The following is an 18,516-nucleotide window of genomic DNA, read 5'->3' as shown; positions in this document are numbered from 1 at the left end:
GCTTATACCTACTGCATTTGTTAGCTTATACCTACTGCATCTGGTAGGTTATACCTACTGCATCTGGTAGCTTATACCTACTACGTCTGTTAGCTTATACCTACTGCATCTGTTAGCGTATACCTACTGCATTTGTTAGCTTATACCTACTGCATCTAGTAGCTTATACCTACTACGTCTGTTAGCTTATACCTACTGCATCTGTTAGCTTATACCTACTGCATTTGTTAGCTTATACCTACTGCATCTGGTAGGTTAAACCTACTGCATCTGGTAGCTTATACCTACTGCATCTTTTAGCTTATACCGTACCTACTGCATCTGGTAGCGTATTCCTTTTACATTTTTTTAGCTTACACCTACTGCATCTGGTAGCTTATACCTACTGAATCTGGTACCTTATACCTTCTGCATATGGTAGCTTATACCATCTGCATCTGGTAGCTTATACCTACTGCATCTATTAGCTCATACCTACTGTATCTATTAGCTTATACCTACTGCATCTATTAGCTTATACCTACTGCATCTGTTCGCTTATACCTACTGCATTTGTTAGCTTATACCTACTGCATCTGGTAGGTTATACCTACTGCATCTGGTAGCTTATACCTACTACGTCTGTTAGCTTATACCTACTGCATCTGTTAGCGTATACCTACTGTATTTGTTAGCTTATACCTACTGCATCTAGTAGCTTATACCTACTACATCTGTTAGCTTATACCTACTGCATCTGTTAGCTTATACCTACTGCATTTGTTAGCTTATACCTACTGCATCTGGTAATTTATACCTACTGCATCTGGTAGCTTATACCTACTGCATCTTTTAGCTTATACCGTACCTACTGCATCTGGTAGCATATTCCTTTTACATTTTTTTAGCTTATACCTACTGCATCTGGTAGCTTATACCTACTGAATCTGGTACCTTATACCTTCTGCATATGGTAGCTTATACCTACTGCATCTGGTAGCTTATACCATCTGCATCTGGTAGCTTATACCTACTGCATCTATTAGCTCATACCTACTGTATCTATTAGCTTATACCTACTGCATCTATTAGCTTATACCTACTGCATCTGGTAGCTTATACCTACTGCATCTGTTAGCTTATACCTACTGCATCAATTGGCTTATACCTACTGCTTCTGGTAGCTTATACCTACTGCATCTGGTAGCTTATACCTACTGCATCTGGTAGCTTATACCTACTGCATCTGGTAGCTTATACCTACTGCATCTGTTAGCTTATACCTACTGCATCTGGTAGCTTATACCTATTGCTTCTGTTAGCTTATATCTACTGCATCTGGTAGCTTATACCTACTGCATCTGTTAGGTTATACCTACTGAATCTGGTATCTTATACCTACTGCATCTGGTAGCTTATACCTTCTGCATCTGGTAGCTTATACCTACTGCATCTGGTAGCTTATACCTACTGCCTTTATTAGCTTATACCTACTGAATCTGATAGCTTATACCTACTGACTTTATTAGCTTAAACCTACTGAATCTGGTAGCTTATACCTACTGCATCTGTTAGCTTATACCTACTGCATCTTTTAGCTTATAACTACTGCATCTGTTAGCCTATACCTACTGAATCTGGTATCTTATACCTACTGAGTCTGTTAGCTTATACCTACTGCATCTGTTAGCTTATACCTACTGCATCTGATAGCTTATAGCTACTGCATCTTTTAGCTTATACCTACTGCATCTTTTAGCTTGTAACTACTGCATCTGTTAGCTTATACCTACTGCATCTGTTAGCTTATACCTACTGCATCTGTTAGCTTATACCTACTGCTTCTGGTAGCTTATACATACTGCATCTGTTAGCTTATACCAACTGCATCTCATAGCTTATACCTACTGCATCTGTTAGCTTATACCAACTGCATCTGATAGCTTATACCTACTGCATCTGTTAGCTTATACCTACTGCATCTGGTAGCTTATACCATCTGCATCTGGTAGCTTATACCTACTGCATCTGGTAGCTTATACCTACTGCCTTTATTATCTTATACCTACTGAATCTGGTAGCTTATACCTACTGCCTTTATTAGCTTATACCTACTGAATCTGGTAGCTTATACCTACTGCCTTTATTAGCTTATACCTACTGAATCTGGTATCTTATACCTACTGCGTTTGTTAGCTTATACCTTCTGCATCTGGTAGCTTATACCTACTGCATCTGTTAGCTTATACCTACTGCATCTGAAAGCTTATACCAACTGCATCTGATAGCTTATACCTACTGCATCTGTTAGCTTATACCTACTGCATCTGATAGCTTATACCTACTGCATCTGTTAGCTTATACCTACTGCATCTGATAGCTTATACCTACTGCATCTGTTAGCTTATACCTACTTCATCTGGTAGCTTATACCTACTGCATCTGTTTGCTTATACCTACTGCATCTGGTAGCTTATACCTACTGCATATGATAGCTTATACCTACTGCATCTGTTAGCTTATACCTACTGTATCTGTTAGCTTATACCTACTGCATCTGTTAGCTTATACCTACTGCATCTGGTAGCTTATACCTACTGCATCTGTTAGCTTATACCTACTGCATCTGTTAGCTTATACCATCTGCATCTGTTAGCTTATACCTACTGCATCTGTTAGCTTATACCTACTGCATCTGTTAGCTTATACCATCTGCATCTGTTAGCTTATACCTACTGCATCTGTTAGCTTATACCTACTGCATCTGGTAGCTTATACCATCTGCATCTGTTAGCTTATACCTACTGCATCTGTTAGCTTATACCTACTGCATGTGTTAGATTATACCATCTGCATCTGTTAGCTTATACCTACTGCATCTGTTAGCTTATACCTACTGCATCTATTAGCTTATACCTACTGCATCTAATAGGTTATACCTTCTGCATCTGGTAGCTTATACCTACTGCATCTGTTAGCTTATAACTACTGCATCTGGTAGCTTATACCTACTGCATCTGGTAGCTTATACCTACTGCATCTGTTAGCTTATACCTACTGCATCTGTTAGCTTATACCTACTGCATCTGATAGCTTATACCTACTGCATCTGTTAGCTTATACCTAGTGCATCTGTTAGCTTATACCAACTGCATCTGGTAGGTTATACCTACTGCATCTGTTAGCTTATACCTACTGTATCTGTTAGCTTATACCAACTGCATCTGATAGCTTATACCTACTGCATCTGTTAGCTTATACCTACTGCATCTGATAGTTTATACCTACTGCATCTTTTAGCTTATAACTACTGCATCTGGTAGCTTATACCTACTGCATCTTTTAGCTTAACTACTGCCTCTTTTAGCTTATAACTACTGCATCTATTAGCTTATACCTACTGCATCTGTTAGCTTATACCTACTGCATCTGTTAGCTTATACCTACTGCATCTGTTTGCTTATACCTACTGCATCTGTTAGCTTATACCTACTGCATCTGTTAGTTTATACCTACTGCATCTGTTTGCTTATACCTACTGCATCTGTTAGCTTATACCTACTGCATCTGTTAGCTTATACCTGCTGCATCTGTTACCTTATACCTACTGCATCTTTTAGATTATAACTACTGCATCTATTAGCTTATAACTACTGCATCTATTAGCTTATACTGTACCTACTGCATCTAATAGCTCATTATATGGAAAGGCTCAATGATCTTTATTGGGAAATGTTCTTTTTACTATAAATGGTTAAATGTTAACTCTTTATCTTCTAGAGAGAAGTGCTACATAGAATGGGCAAATGTGTTAATGGATATGATTGTCACATTAAACATACAGCGAAAAAAATACAAAGTAAATGTATTAAATGTTGTGTTAGAAGCTGTCTAATGTAAATATCATTATTTAAAAAAACAAGGTTATATTCACTTATTAGGAACATTTGATTGTCAAGTAAAATATTAATTCTACAATTTTAATGTAAAACAATAAATGAAAAAGGAATTGTTTATCACTATTTACAATATGTATTTAACTCTGGTGCCTAAAATGTAAGTATTTGATGTTGTTCTTTAGAGACCAATTCCAGCAGAGGATGGATTCTGCATAACTAAATGCTATATGGTATAGAAGTCTGTAGGGGAGAGCTTGCAGCTGTCAGCAATACGACTGCTTAGTAAAGGTTACAGCTAAACTGATGCTTTTAGCACTAGAGCTGGGTAAGGCAGGTGGTCTCTGGTTTAATAAAGATCTTTATTAGCAATAATAATATATGAAGCATAAAGAGGGAATAAATACTGCACCCACATTCTGCAGGAGGCTCCACAACCCTTAATATCTGGACACCAGCTTGTTCAACGTAAACCAGCACTGTAATAGATTCAGAATAGAATAAACCTTTGTGCCCCTGGACGAGCACTTCAGGAGCCCATTCTCTCCTTGCTTCTTTGGTTGTTTCCATGTGGTCAGTATTAACCCTTACTACTGTTTTATCTGTACTGAAGGTCAATTAATGGAGGTGATGGGGTTTTCATAGAAGAATTGAGATTTAGGAATATATGTATTTTACTTATAAATATGTTCCCCTCTCATAGCTATAGAGGGCAAAGTATTGCAGCCATCTGGTAGCCAATGGGTTAAACATTTTTTCTCTCCAAGAGCAATCAGCACCATTAAAAAACAAATATTGCCTTAATTTTCACAGATTTTTCTTCATTACTTCTTACTACATCTATTATCTATCTATGTATCTATCTATGTATCTATCTATGTATCTATCTGTATGTCTGCCTGTCTGTCAGTCCATCTCTATTTGTCTTTCATCTATCTCTATCTATCATCTATCTATCTATCTATCTATCTATCTATCTATCTATCTATCTATCTATCTATCTATCTGTATGTCTGTCAGTCCATCTCTATTTGTCTTTCATCTATCTCTATCTATCATCTATCTATTATCTATCTATATCTATCTATCTATCTATCTATCTGTCTATCTATCTATCTATCATTTATTATCTTTTTTTATATATCTATCTATCTATCTTTTATCTGTCTGTCTGTCTATCTTTCTATCTATCTATCTATCTATCTATCTATCTATCTATCTTTTTATCATCTATCTATCTATCTATCTATCTATCTATCTATCTATCTATCTATCTATCTATCTATCTATCTATCATCTATCTATCTCTTTCATCTAAGTGTCTATCTGCCTATAGAATCTATGATCTAATAATCTGTTAAATATCTGATTGAATTAAGTATGTATGCATGTACTTTATGTACTGAATATATATATATATATATATATATATATATATATATATATATATATATATATATATATATATATATATATATATATATATATATATATATATATATATATATATATATATATATATATACGTTGATTGGAGTAGCCGTGTTAGTCCAGAGATTTCAATATCAAAATAACAAGAGTATTGCATTGAGCAATGATACTTTTTTATTGGACTAACTATACATTTATAAGCTGACAAGCTTTCGGAAGAGTTCCTTCCTTTATCAAGTCTGGAGCAACTTGTCAACTTATAAATGTATAGTTAGTCCAATACAAAAAAAGTATCATTACTCAATGCAATACTCTTATTTTGATATGATATATATACATATATATATTGCAATAATGAGCACTCTCAACTTAATGGCAACTGCCAGGGTGCCAGCGGTTAAATATATCAAGTAGGAGAAGGCACTCACTGGTCTTTTCAAGTGTACTTTATTTCAAAAGAGTGACGTTGCGGGGACATCTTTTTATCTACCTGTTGTTATATCTGTGTATGTGTCTTTTTGTCCTTCTGTAATTTCCTTCTATGTTATAACCTGATTTTTCATTAAGAGGGCACCTTCCTGGACAGTGAAAAAACAAAGCAAAAAACAAAAACAAACAAACAGACTATGCAGTACTTCCTTTAGTACCTAGTCAGTAGCTACACTGGGGAAGGTGTATACAGAGTGACACATGCTTTTGGGTGGCAGTTATTTACAACCTTCTTGTAGTGGCATCACAATGCACAATAATTCATGCCTTCTGTAAATTCTGCCTTTTCTATTTATCTCTGTATCGCCTGTATATGTAGATCTCTTTATCTATGTGATCTAGTATCTCTATGACTGCTGTGCAGTATTCCCTCTGACACCATCCTACAGGCTACAGTGTAGTGTCCCTATGATGTCCCTGTGTGAGCTCCAGTGGCCGTAAAAAGCAGGGTCAGAGTGGGCAGGAATATTTGGACTGAGGAATGCACAGCATGCTGAGGGTATGTGAACATACGGATTACTTCAGCAGAGCAAGGGAGGAGGCACTGTGTCAAAAGACAGATTAGTGACTTTGCTGCTAAACTCCCCCTTCCTTCCCAGCATTGGAGCGTCTTGTCCCCTGCTCACACACTGCAGGGCTGGCACTGGCACAAGAGACTTAGGCTATGGATTTATACAGTGACAATGTCCCCCTGGGGTTGCTTAAGATCAATATATCAGGATTTGATTGGCTGCTCCTGTGATGTGCTGGAGGCGAGGTAAGCACTGGCAGGGCTGTAATGTACCAGCTGTATAGTGGGCATTATGGTCTCAATATCACCCTGTCCTGTAACATGACAGCTCCCATACATTGTGACAGTGGCAATAGTCAAGTGGCATTGGGAGAGTGGCTTCAAATTCTATATATATTTAACCCATTGAATGACAGAGAAAGCTGCAATGAATAACAGTCTTCTCTGACATTCATGGAGATAATTACCAAAAGTTACTTGGTACAAAGTACAACATACGTATGTAGGGTTGTCAGGTCTCCAGTACTGAACTAAACAGTCCTGTACTTCAAACCAAATGTCCATTAAAATGTAAATATAAATACTGGACTCTTAAATGTACAGTTTTAAGATCCAATGATTTAAGTAGTTTATGCTCAGAAAGGTTAAATCAATGCTCATACTGGTATACAGGGTATTAACAAAATATTGTTCCATCTATTACTGTCAAAAAGGGGTAATAATCACTGCTTTGTTACTGGCATCCAAAGGGGATACAGATTGCTGTTTGTTTGTAAAAAATATACATTTATTTTATTTTGTTTATAAAATATTTTACCAGGAAGGATACATTGAGATTGCTCTCGTTTTCAAGTATGTCCAAACAGGGGTTTGAACTTGTAGAGTTTTGGGTAGAGGTCAACCACCTCACTCTCCTATAGGATTTCTGGCAACTCTGTGCATATGTAGGCATTCATAAACAATAAAATGTGTGTTTAGAAATGTGTTAATATGCATTTATACATGTATGCATGTATATATGTGTGTGTGTATGTATGTGTATTTGTGTGTATATGTTTGTGTGAGTGTATGTATGTGTGTGTGTGTGTGTGTGTATTTGTGTGTATATGTTTGTGTGAGTGTATGTATGTGTGTGTGTGTATTTGTGTGTATATGTTTGTGTGAGTGTATGTATGTGTGTGTGTGTGTGTGTGTGTATTTGTGTGTATATGTTTGTGTGAGTGTATGTATGTGTCTATATGTTTGTGTGAGTGTGTGTGTGTGTATTTGTGTGTATATGTTTGTGTGAGTGTATGTATGTGTGTGTGTGTATTTGTGTGCATATGTTTGTGTGAGTGTATGTATGTGTGTGTGTGTGTATTTGTGTGCATATGTTTGTGTGAGTGTATGTATGTGTCTATATGTTTGTGTGAGTGTATGTATGTGTGTGTGTATTTGTGTGTATATGTTTGTGTGAGTGTATGTATGTGTGTGTGTGTGTGTATTTGTGTGTATATGTTTGTGTGAGTGTATGTATGTGTGTGTGTGTGTGTATTTGTGTGTATATGTTTGTTTGTGTGAGTGTATGTGTGTGTGTGTGTATTTGTGTGCATATGTTTGTGTGAGTGTATGTATGTGTCTATATGTTTGTATGAGTGTATGTATGTGTGTGTGTGTGTATTTGTGTGCATATGTTTGTGTGAGTATGTATGTGTGTGTGTGTGTGTCCATGTGTGTGTTTATGTGCATGGGTGTGCTTGGCTTGTATGTGCATGTGCGTGTGCTTGGGTTGTTGTACAGGGAGTTAAACAAGATTAATGTTGTGTAATATTTTGTTTATTATGTGTTTGTATTGTTTACTAAACAACATATACACAGTCTGTTGGTTGCATATTCAATACAATATTTTATTAAAAAAACAGCATTGCAAGTAATTGTCTTTTTATTTTACTTACTTGCCAACTCTCCCTATTTTAATTCCTGGGACAGTTTTTGGCTGCCTGTAAAAAAAAACTGTAGGTGTGGGCTTACTATTAATGTCTGTGGCTGTGGCTATCATAATGTTTGTATTTTGTGGCATCTGGATCTCTTGCACTTAACATTAGCAAAAACTGATAAATATACAGATTAGATTAAATACAAGTATTTAATATTGTGTGCATGTTGTGTGCAATTTATATTGGGTATTTTTTTTTTTGGGGGGGGAGCAGGGTGGCAGAACTATGCAGAGAGTAGGTGTGATCAGTAACCTGCTTACCTTCTAGTGCCCCTTAAATTTATTATCAAAATGAAAATTTTTAGATTTAAAGTTGCTGTAGAAAATCTGAGAACCAGATAACAGATGTCATTAGGGTTGCAACTCGGTCAGTATTTACTGACACCGGTCTAGTTTCCTTTGAGGTGGTAAAGTTTGGAAATTGGTGGTAAAAATATTTATCTACATTAAAGTCTATGGAGATTTTTCATGTTACCATGTTTCCCACTAAGCCATGGTTGGTATTTTTAAGGTCCAGGTTGAAGTTGAAAACAAAGATTAACTATAGAAATAAAGATACTATTGTGGTCAAACTTCTAAGTGTAATGGAATCTAATTATAAAGAAATGATAATTTAAAATCAATCCTAGCAGCTTTAGTGTGTGAGTTTTGTTGTATAATTATTTATGCAGAATTATGCTAATGAGGTTGCAGCCCTAGATATCTTTCCTTGCTATGTCCTGTTGCATTCCTAGGTAACCAGTATATACCAAATGGATATTTAACTTTATTTTTTTTTCTTTGTTAAATACAAATGAAGAATGTGTTTTCTTCTAATTGTTTTGATTAAAGTCATGTAAAAAGCAAAACAAAGCAAAGCAAAAAAAACAACAGATTTTACATGGATATGGTACTCAAAAATCCTATAATATAAAAGGCCAAGTGTGTTTGTCCGAAGCTGTCATTGTGCAGTAGGGTCAGCACGAGGGCACACACACCTGGCCTTAGAGTCTACCTGATCTGCTGCGGCACAGTGACGGTGGGCGGAAGTGGGCATGGCTGGGTCTGAGCGGGCGTGACTGGGGTGTGAGCAGGCGTGAGCGGGGCGTGGAGTGGTGGGGCTGGGCGCGGTCGAGAGAGAGAGAGGGGAAGGAGATAGAAAGAGAGGGGGAGAGAGCAAAAGAGATGGGAAAGAGCTAAAGAGAGGGTAAAAGAGAGCAAAATAGAGGGGAAAGAGCAAAAAATAGGGGGGAGAGAGCAAAATAGGGGGGAGAGAGCAAAATAGAGGGGAAAGAGCAAAAGAGAGGGGAAAGAGCAAAAGAGAGGGAAGAGAGAGGGGGAGAGAGAGCGCAAAAGAGAGGGGGAGAGAGAAAATAAGAGGGGGGGAAGAGAGAGAGCAAAAGATTGGGGAAGAGAGAGAGTGCAAAAGAGAGGGGGGAAGAGAGAGAGCAAAAGAGAGGGGAATAGAGAGAGCGCAAAAGAGAGGGGGGAGAGAGAGCGCAAAAGAGAGGCGGAGAGAGAGCGCAAAAGAGAGAGGGGAGAGAGCAAAAGAGAGGGGGAGAGAGAGCGCAAAAGAAAGGGGGAGAGAGCACAAAAAAGAGGGGAGAGAGAGAGCGCAGAAGACAGGGGAGAGAGAGTGCAAAAGAGAGGGGGGAGAGTGCAAAAGAGAGAGGGGAGAGAGAGAGCGCAAAAGAGAGGGGGAGAGAGCGCAAAAGAGAGGGGAGAGAGCGCAAAAGAAAAGGGGGAGAGAGAGAGCAAAAGAAAGGGGGGAGAGAGAGAGCAAAAGAGAGGTGGTAGAGAGAGCAGAAGAGAGGTGGAGCGAGAGAGTGCAAAAGAGAGGTGGAGCGAGAGAGCGCAATAGAGAGGGGGAAAGAGCACAAGAGAGGGGGGAGAGAGAGAGCGCAAAAGAAAGGGGGGAGAGAGAGAGCGCAAAAGAAAGGGGGGAGAGAGAGAGCGCAAAAGAGAGGGGGAGAGAGAGCGCAAAAGAGAGGGGGAGAGAGAGAGAGCGCAAAAGAGAGGGGGGAGAGAGAGCAAAAGAGAGTAATATACGTAATGAAAATATACTGCAAAGTTGTTTAAACCATGCATTGTAACACATATTATATTACAATCTACTCACTGTCCCTTTAAATATTTGTCAAATCTTATTTTTGCTTTAGCTTCATATCTTTCTTTTAAATCTGAAATCTTAGCAAAAAAACAACTTAAAAAGTCTTGTCTGTTTCTAAAGGATTTTATTTATTTATTTTTGAATGTATATTTTTTAACTTATTATTTTTTATGCATTTGTTTGTCTAATTAATTTGGAGACTGAGCTTATTGACTGTAATAATAAAATGTGCTGCTATATAATGCTTTTGTTCACAAATTCACACACATAGGACCTGGTTGGTTAGTGTCACTGAAGTGGTCTTTGCATTCTGTGTGAATCTAGGCCATTGTATATGTACAGTATGTGCAGATACCCAGTATTGCTGTGCTCTTGTTTGTTCTTGGCCATTAGATGTTTTGGCACCAGCTAAAGTAAGCAAGGCTAATATTATCTGCATGTGTTTTGTTGCTGAGAGCTTTTCCTGGGTCTGCCCCGCTTTGGTTTCTATTTCGGATAGAGGATATTACAGTATCTGTAGTGAGCTGCCTGCACCTGTTGCAAGTCAGCACTGGGAACTCTCACTATTTACTTGCACAAAGGCAGACAGATAACCAGAGCAGTGTTGTACAGGGTAAAACAAGTCACTTGTGTTCTATCCCCAGACTTATGTGAAAAAGGGTTGGTACCATATTTCTGCCAGAGATACATTCAAATCCGTTATACTGCGCACCTATACACCTTTGGTCTCCTCTGCAAACTATATCAAGCATCTCTAATGAGAACGGGAGTGGACTTATTTAAAATTAACCCTTCAAGGGCTTATAAAGTGTAGATTATCAGTACTATTTTCTCGTCCTCCTATTTTAGTCATTCACATAGCTACTTTATGTCTATAATTTATGAGATATTGCTTGTTTGTGTACCTCTCTGTCCCTCCTCCCCTATGTATATATCCTGGTTTAACCTAGTGAAACCTAGCACAAGTCAAACTCCACTAGAAGTTACAAAATCTTCAAAGAGTCAACCCATGTGCTGGACCAAACGGACATCATTCCTGAGTCAATCAGCTACATTGCTGGATCATCCTTACTCAGTCCACAGCCTCCTGGTTCCTAGTTACATATTTTAAATTCTAGGAACTATGGGCGCGATCCGATATAGATCGCAGTTTGCAGCGCAAGCGAGGGAACCGGCGTCGCCCGCAGTTTCAGCTCGCAACTCGAGCTATCCCATATATGTCGCCGTCAGATGCTAACGTGCCGTAAGTCTGACAAACCAGCGATGTCCAGAAATCTGCGCAAGTACAAATTTCTGGCGTCGCCAGTGACTTGCGCCACGTTAGAATCTGCCGGCGCCTATAAAACCTGACTAAAGTCTAAAACACCCGCACTGTCTAACACGCCTCCCTAACATAGCCCGCACTGTCTAACACGCCTCCCTAACAAAGCCCGCACTGTCTAACACGCCTCCCTAACAAAGCCCGACACGTCTAACCCTCTATCCGCTATCCCCCCTCACTATCCTAACAATAAAAAAGCTATTAACCCCTAAACCGCCGCTCCCGTACCCCGCTGCCAGATATATTATATCTATAACCCCTTAAAATGAGCCCCTAACACCGCCGCCATCTATATTAAAATGATTAACCCCTAATGTAAGCCCCTTACACCGCCGCCATCTCTATTAAAATTATTAACCCCTAATTTAATCTACCTACCCCGCCGCCAGCTATATTATCTATATTAACCCTAAGTATATTATAGTTAATATAGTTATTACATTATATATATTAACTATATTAACCCTAATTATATTAGGGTTAATATAGTTACTATAGTATTTATATTAACTATATTAACTCTATCTAACCCTAACACCCCTAACTAAATTTATATTAAATTAATCTAATTCATTTATAAACTAAAATATTCCTATTTAAATCTAAATACTTACCTATAAAATAAACCCTAAGATAGCTACAATATAATTAATAATTACATTGTAGCTATGTTAGGGTTAATATTTATTTTACAGGTAAATTGTTAATTATTTTAACTAGGTATAATAGATATGAAATAGTTATTAACTATTTAATATCTACCTAGTTAAAATAATTACCCAATTACCTGTAAAATAAATCCTAACCTAAGTTACGAATACACCTACACTATCAATAAATTTAATAAACTACAAACATCTATCTAAAAATACAATTAAATTAACTAAACTAAATTACAAAAAAAACAAACACTAAATTACAAAAAATAAAAAAAAGATTACAAGATTTTTAAGCTAATTACACCTATTCTAAGCCCCCTAATAAAATAATAAACCCCCAAAATAAAAAAAATTCCCTGCCCTATTCTAAATTAAACAAATTTCAAAGCTCTTTACCTTACCAGCCCTTAAAAGGGCCTTTTGTGGGGCATGCCCCAAAGAATTCAGCTCTTTTGCATACAACAAATACAATCCCCCCCCATTACAACCCACCACCCACATACCCCTATTCTAAAACCACCCAAACCCCCCTTAAAAAAGCCTAACACTACCCCCCTGAAGATCTCCCTACCTTGTCTTCACCACACCGGGCCGAACTCCTGATCCGATCCGGGCGATGTCTTCCTCCAAGCGGCAAAGAAGAATTCTTCCTCCGGCGATGTCTTCCTCCAAGCGGCAAAGAAGAATTCTTCCTCCGGCGACGTCTTCCTCCAAGAGGCAGCAAAGTCTTCATTCTTCCGGCGGCATCTTCAATCTTCTTTCTTCGCTCCGCCACCGCGGAGCATCCATCCCGGCCGACTGCTGTACTACGAATGAGGTACCTTTAAATGACGTCATCCAAGATGGCGTCCGCCGAATTCCGATTGGCTGATAGGATTCTATCAGCCAATCGGAATTAAGTTAGAAAAATCTGATTGGCTGATTGAATCAGCCAATCAGATTCAAGTTCAATCCGATTGGCTGATCCAATCAGCCAATCAGATTGAGCTCGCATTCTATTGGCTGATCGGAACATTTATTTATTTTAGCAGCCAGTTTTGGAAGTTACGGGGCTCCAATAGTCAGCGTAAGGCTTCTTACGGCTGCTTTTTGTGGCGAGGTGAAAATGGAGTAAGTTTTCTCCATTTTCGCCACGTAAGTCCTTACGCTGCATATTGGATACCAAACTGCGCGGGTTTGGTATACCTGCCTATGGCCCAAAAAACTACGGGCGACGGCAGAAATATACGGGCGTAACTTCTAGGTTACGCCGTATATGTGATACCAAACCCGCGCAAATATTGGCGTCACCGGCTTTTGCGGGCGACGATTTATATCGGATCGACCCCTATGCATTTATGTAATGCCCAGATGCCATTGCTGGACAGTAGATCTTAGACTAAGGACAGTAGATCTTAGACTAAATTCTCTGTATCCCCAGGGGATTCTCTTGAAAGAAAACTGTCAATACATTTTAACTCTTTCGTGCCCAGGTTAACTGTTCCGATGTAAACAAATTGAAATCTCGCGATCGTGCACGTGATCGAGATTTCAATGATGGGATTGCGTCATAGGGGTGTCCCTATGATGCTAGGTACGCCCTCCAGACCGCGATCCCATAAGGGAAGCGCCAGTGGCTTCAGGAAAGCAAAGCGGTTAGGAAGTTGTATTCCGTCCTTTGGTGCTAAAGCCCAGCAAAATTTGGATGGAATACAACGTCCTAACGGCGTTAAAAGGTTAAAGCATCAGACTTGCTCTCCTCTTTTATTTGTTTGTTTAAGAAAGCAAAAAGTAACAGTTAGGAAGATACAATTACCGCCTTCACAGAGTCACATTACTAACACATTTATAAACAGATATTAATAGGGGCATAGGAGGATAATTACAGAATGGTCTATTGTATTAGGACATTTTTTAACAAATATGTTTACTATGTTTTTATCCCCTGATTATGCATTAAAGGGTCAGTAAACATCTTGTAATTATAAAATATTTCTATAGAATAAAATATCAGCCATTTCTAAACATTAAAAAAAACAAAAAAACAACACCTTATTTGCTACTGGAGGCCAGTGGGATACAGATATGTAGCAGGATAAGTAATGATAAAGCTGTACTGTGCATTTCCAGTTAGAAAATACACATTAAAAGGGGGCAAAATAAGTAAAGTATATTGTTTTACATCATTAAATATGATCCCAGTCTCACAATCTCAAGATGCTTACTGTCCCTTTAAATACATAATACAAGTTGTTCTCCTGTGCCAATGCAGGTGAGGATACAGTTTTTTAAAAAAATTAGCAGGCACACATGCACACGCTAATCACTGAAGTCAGCACACGTGCACATGCTAATCACTGAAGTCAGCACACGTGCACACGCTAATCACTGAAGTCAGCACGCGTGCACACGCTAATCACTGAAGTCAGCACGCATGCACACGCTAATCACTGAAGTCAGCACACATGCACACGCTAATCACTGAAGTCAGCACACATGCACACGCTAATCACTGAAGTCAGCACACATGCACATGCTAATCACTGATGTCAGCACACATGCACACGCTAATCACTGAAGTCAGCACACATGCACACGCTAATCACTGAAGTCAGCACACATGCACACGCTAATCACTGAAGTCAGCACACGTGCACACACTAATCACTGAAGTCAGCACACATGGTAAAATAGGAAATGTGTCCCTTGATGGAATATATATTATATGTAGTGTGAGTATGGATATCAGCTGTAGTAATGGTTTATACAGTGCAGTAGTGTCACATCATTTAAAGTAATAATATATTACGTTTGCTTTTAACTTTTTCTCTGCTCTAATGTATACATTTCAGTTCAGTAACAGATCGTTTCACGTCAGTAAAATGTACAGAACTATATGAGTAAGTACCTTAGTGTGTTAAGCGTTCTCATTTAACACTTAAACTGAATTATTAGAAATGATCTATTTTTACAGTTTTTATTTCACAATACCATATGGTTTCTGTGTATCTACGTATCCGTAGCCATCAGTGGTACATAGCGCGGTGCAAGGACACATTAAGTACGGTTACTTTTTATGTTTTGTTAGGTCCATATTGAGAGGACATGAAACCCAAAATGTTTCTCTCATGATTCAGATAGAGCATATGATTTTAAACAACTTTCCAATTTACATCTATTATCTAATTTCCTTTGTTTTCTTTGTATCCTTTGTTGAAAAGCAAATCTAAGTAGGCTCAGAAGCAGCAATGATTGGTGGCTGCACATATATGCTTCTTGTCATTGGCTCATCTGATGTGTCCAGCTAGCTCTTAGTATTGCTTGGTTGCTCCTTCAACAAAAGATAACAAGATAATGTATCAAAATTTGATAGTATATTGGAAAGTTGTTTACAACTGTATGCTTGGAGGCCCATTTATCAAGCGCCGTATGGAACTTGTGGGCCCGTGTTTCTGGTGAGTCTTTAGACTCGCCAGAAACAGCAGTTATGAAGCAGGGGTCTAAAGTCCGCTGCTCCATAACCCTGTCTGCCTGCTCTGAGCAAGCGGACAGGAATCGTCACAAATTCAACCCGATCGAGTGCAATCGGGTTGATTGAAACCTCCCTGCTGGTGACCCATTGGCCGTGAGTCTGCAGGGGGGTGGCGTTGCACAAGCAGCTCTTGTGAGCTGCTGGTGCAATGCTGAATACGGAGAGTGTATTGCTCTCCGCATTCAGCTATGTCTTGTGGACCTGATCCGCAAGACCTTTGAAACATAGGCCCCTTAGTCTGAATCATAAAATAAAAAATAATGGGTTTCATATCCCTTTAAGCGTGGTTATATGCTACAAATGAAACTGTTCCTATTTGAGAGGGACAGAAGTTCCTAATGCTGAGCTCTGTCCTGCTATCCGTCCGAGACAGCCAAATGTCCCAATTTACATAATTTAATTTAACCCCGCCCATCAACATCCCAGATTAACCAATAGACTGCTCAGACACGCCTACCGACTGCAAGTCCCCCCCCCCCGACTGCCAGACACACTCATGATCCGTCCCACTATCCACTGGTGTTACTAAATGTTTCAGGGGTATATGTACATATGCTGTGCATACCCAGCACACCTGCATTCAAACACAGCCCCTGCTCAGATAGCAGTGGCTTGCATCACATCACCGTATACAAGAGGAGCACCGGATTGTCAATTCAGTGGTGTTAAAAGACTGTATCAAATACAATACAAAAATAACAAGTCCATAAACCTAATAACCAATAAGGATATAAGTCCAACTTTCTCAAAGTGGAATCAGATGAAATAGATGACGTGGGTGTTCAGGTGACTCAAAGGCGTAGGTTGGAGCATGTTCACTGAGACACCGAATCATAGAAACATAGATATTGATGGCAGATAAAAGCCATAGGCCCAGCAAGTCTGCCCGATATTTCCTTAAAGTATAAACTCATCTAGTTGGTAGGATAGCCTTATGCTTGTCCCAGGCATTCATAAAGTCCCCCACAGTGTTTGTCACAGGACAGTGTTGAAAGTTAGGTGTAACAACTGTTGCACCTTAGGACAGGACCTTACCGATGAGTAAAACACATAGGTTAAGTCCCAAACAAAAAATAGCTAGCGATTGGTGGGGTTGTGCAACTGCCGCTCCTGATTGGCTGACCAGTCAAATCCAATGGCTTCAGATTCTAACCTGTACTTAAGCTTTGCAGGAGTTAAACACGTGGGTCAGTAATACACACATTAGATGTTCTAACACATTATCGCATGTCTTTTTTGTGTCAGAGAAATAAAACACATTTTGTTTTCTTTCATGAGTCAGATAGACCGAGCAGTTTTACGCAACGTTCCAATTTAATTCTATCACTTAATTTGCTTTGATCTCTTGGTATCATCAGCAATGCACTAATGACTCATTGGCTCACCTGATTGGTTCAGCTAGCTCCTAGTGGTGCATTGCTGCTCCTTCAACAAAGGATACCAAGAGAATGAAGCAAATGTGATAACAGGTGTAAATGGGAAAGTTGTTAAAAAGTGTATGCGCTGTCTGAATTCTGCAAGTAAAATGTTGTGGTTTCATGTCCATTTAAATATAGTATTTGAACATAACATTCAATATTTTAAGGTTAACATTTGAAAGATTCAAATGGTGAAATATTAAGGAAAACCCATGTTCTACAATTTGAATGTAAAAACTGCAAGATTTGCTTGTCCCATCTCAATTCTTCTCCTGATCCGTCCTTGCCGGCCTCATGTTCTGATGTGAATAGATTTACATAGTTTGTGTCCTCTGCCATGTCAGATGGTTATTTCCTGTCTGTTTGACTTCCCTACTCTGGCACCAAACTGTAATACAGAGATTTATAAACAAGCATTAATTTTCCATCTAATATACAGAATATCAGCTATTTGCCCCGAGCACCGGCAGTTACATATTGTTGTGCTCCTGGCCGTCCTCCAAAAAAGTTTATTGGAGACAGTGACAAAAAATGTGGCTTTGAGAATACGGCATCTCGGGTTTCTTTAGTTGGGTTTTGCAGAGACAGATAATTCTCATTCAGTTGCCTGTGTAATGTCGGGACAGTTACTTCAGCAGCCAGAGACAATGCCAGGCTAAGTGTGGTTTTGTAGGGCGCTAATCTGGCCCAGTGATTATTTGCTAGGCCTGCAGAAAGCTAACAAGAGCGTGTCATGGCAGGATCCAAAGAAAGGCTTGTTGTTTTTGTAGCTGCCCTGCAAATACAACTAATAGCTGAGCTAGCTGGCACGTACTGGCTATGGCCACACTCCCTGCTATTCCCACTCAGTCCTGACTCACAGGGACATACTGTTAACGCCTTGGATGCCAGTGACTGCTGTAAAAGTATTGTGCAGAGTCCTGAACTTGAAGAGGGGTGGCATTTAACGCTCCCGTTCGTTCGCTAACTTAAGTAAGTACGTTTTTTTGTGTGTGTTGTGTAGCACACATATTACAAGTTGAAAGCAAAATGTTTTTACCTGCGCGATAACCTGATGCATGCAACGAGCCAAAGTTAGGATATTGCGCACGTAATTGTATTCAGTCTACCCATATTACGTTACTTTTTTCTGAAGATAGCTGTGATGATAGCAGGATGTGATGTCACTAGCATGTGGGCGGGGCTTAGGTCCGGTGTCTGTGTCGCAGTTAGTTTAGTACAATCAACCTGACTAGAT

The 18,516-nt window shown here is 39.0% G+C and overlaps 1 protein-coding gene across 3 annotated transcripts in view; it reads left to right on the top strand.

The window, feature by feature from the left end:
- Positions 1–18,516, top strand: part of DAAM2 (dishevelled associated activator of morphogenesis 2) — a 776,135-nt gene that overhangs the window by 80,456 nt on the left and 677,163 nt on the right. Inside the window, exon 1 of one of the 3 annotated variants that reach the window (XM_053712673.1) lies at positions 6,259–6,552. The exons of 1 other annotated variant lie outside the window; for it this stretch is intronic. The gene's annotated coding sequence lies outside the window, so the exon portion shown is untranslated. Of the gene's footprint in view, positions 1–6,258; positions 6,553–18,516 lie in introns of those variants that run through there. One more of the 3 variants, XM_053712671.1, reaches the window with a different exon arrangement.

Source organism: Bombina bombina, chromosome 4, assembly GCF_027579735.1.
Source record: "Bombina bombina isolate aBomBom1 chromosome 4, aBomBom1.pri, whole genome shotgun sequence".
NCBI lineage: Eukaryota > Metazoa > Chordata > Amphibia > Anura > Bombinatoridae > Bombina > Bombina bombina.
Note: the sequence above shows the minus strand (reverse complement) of the source record. Positions and strands in the feature narration are given on the sequence as shown.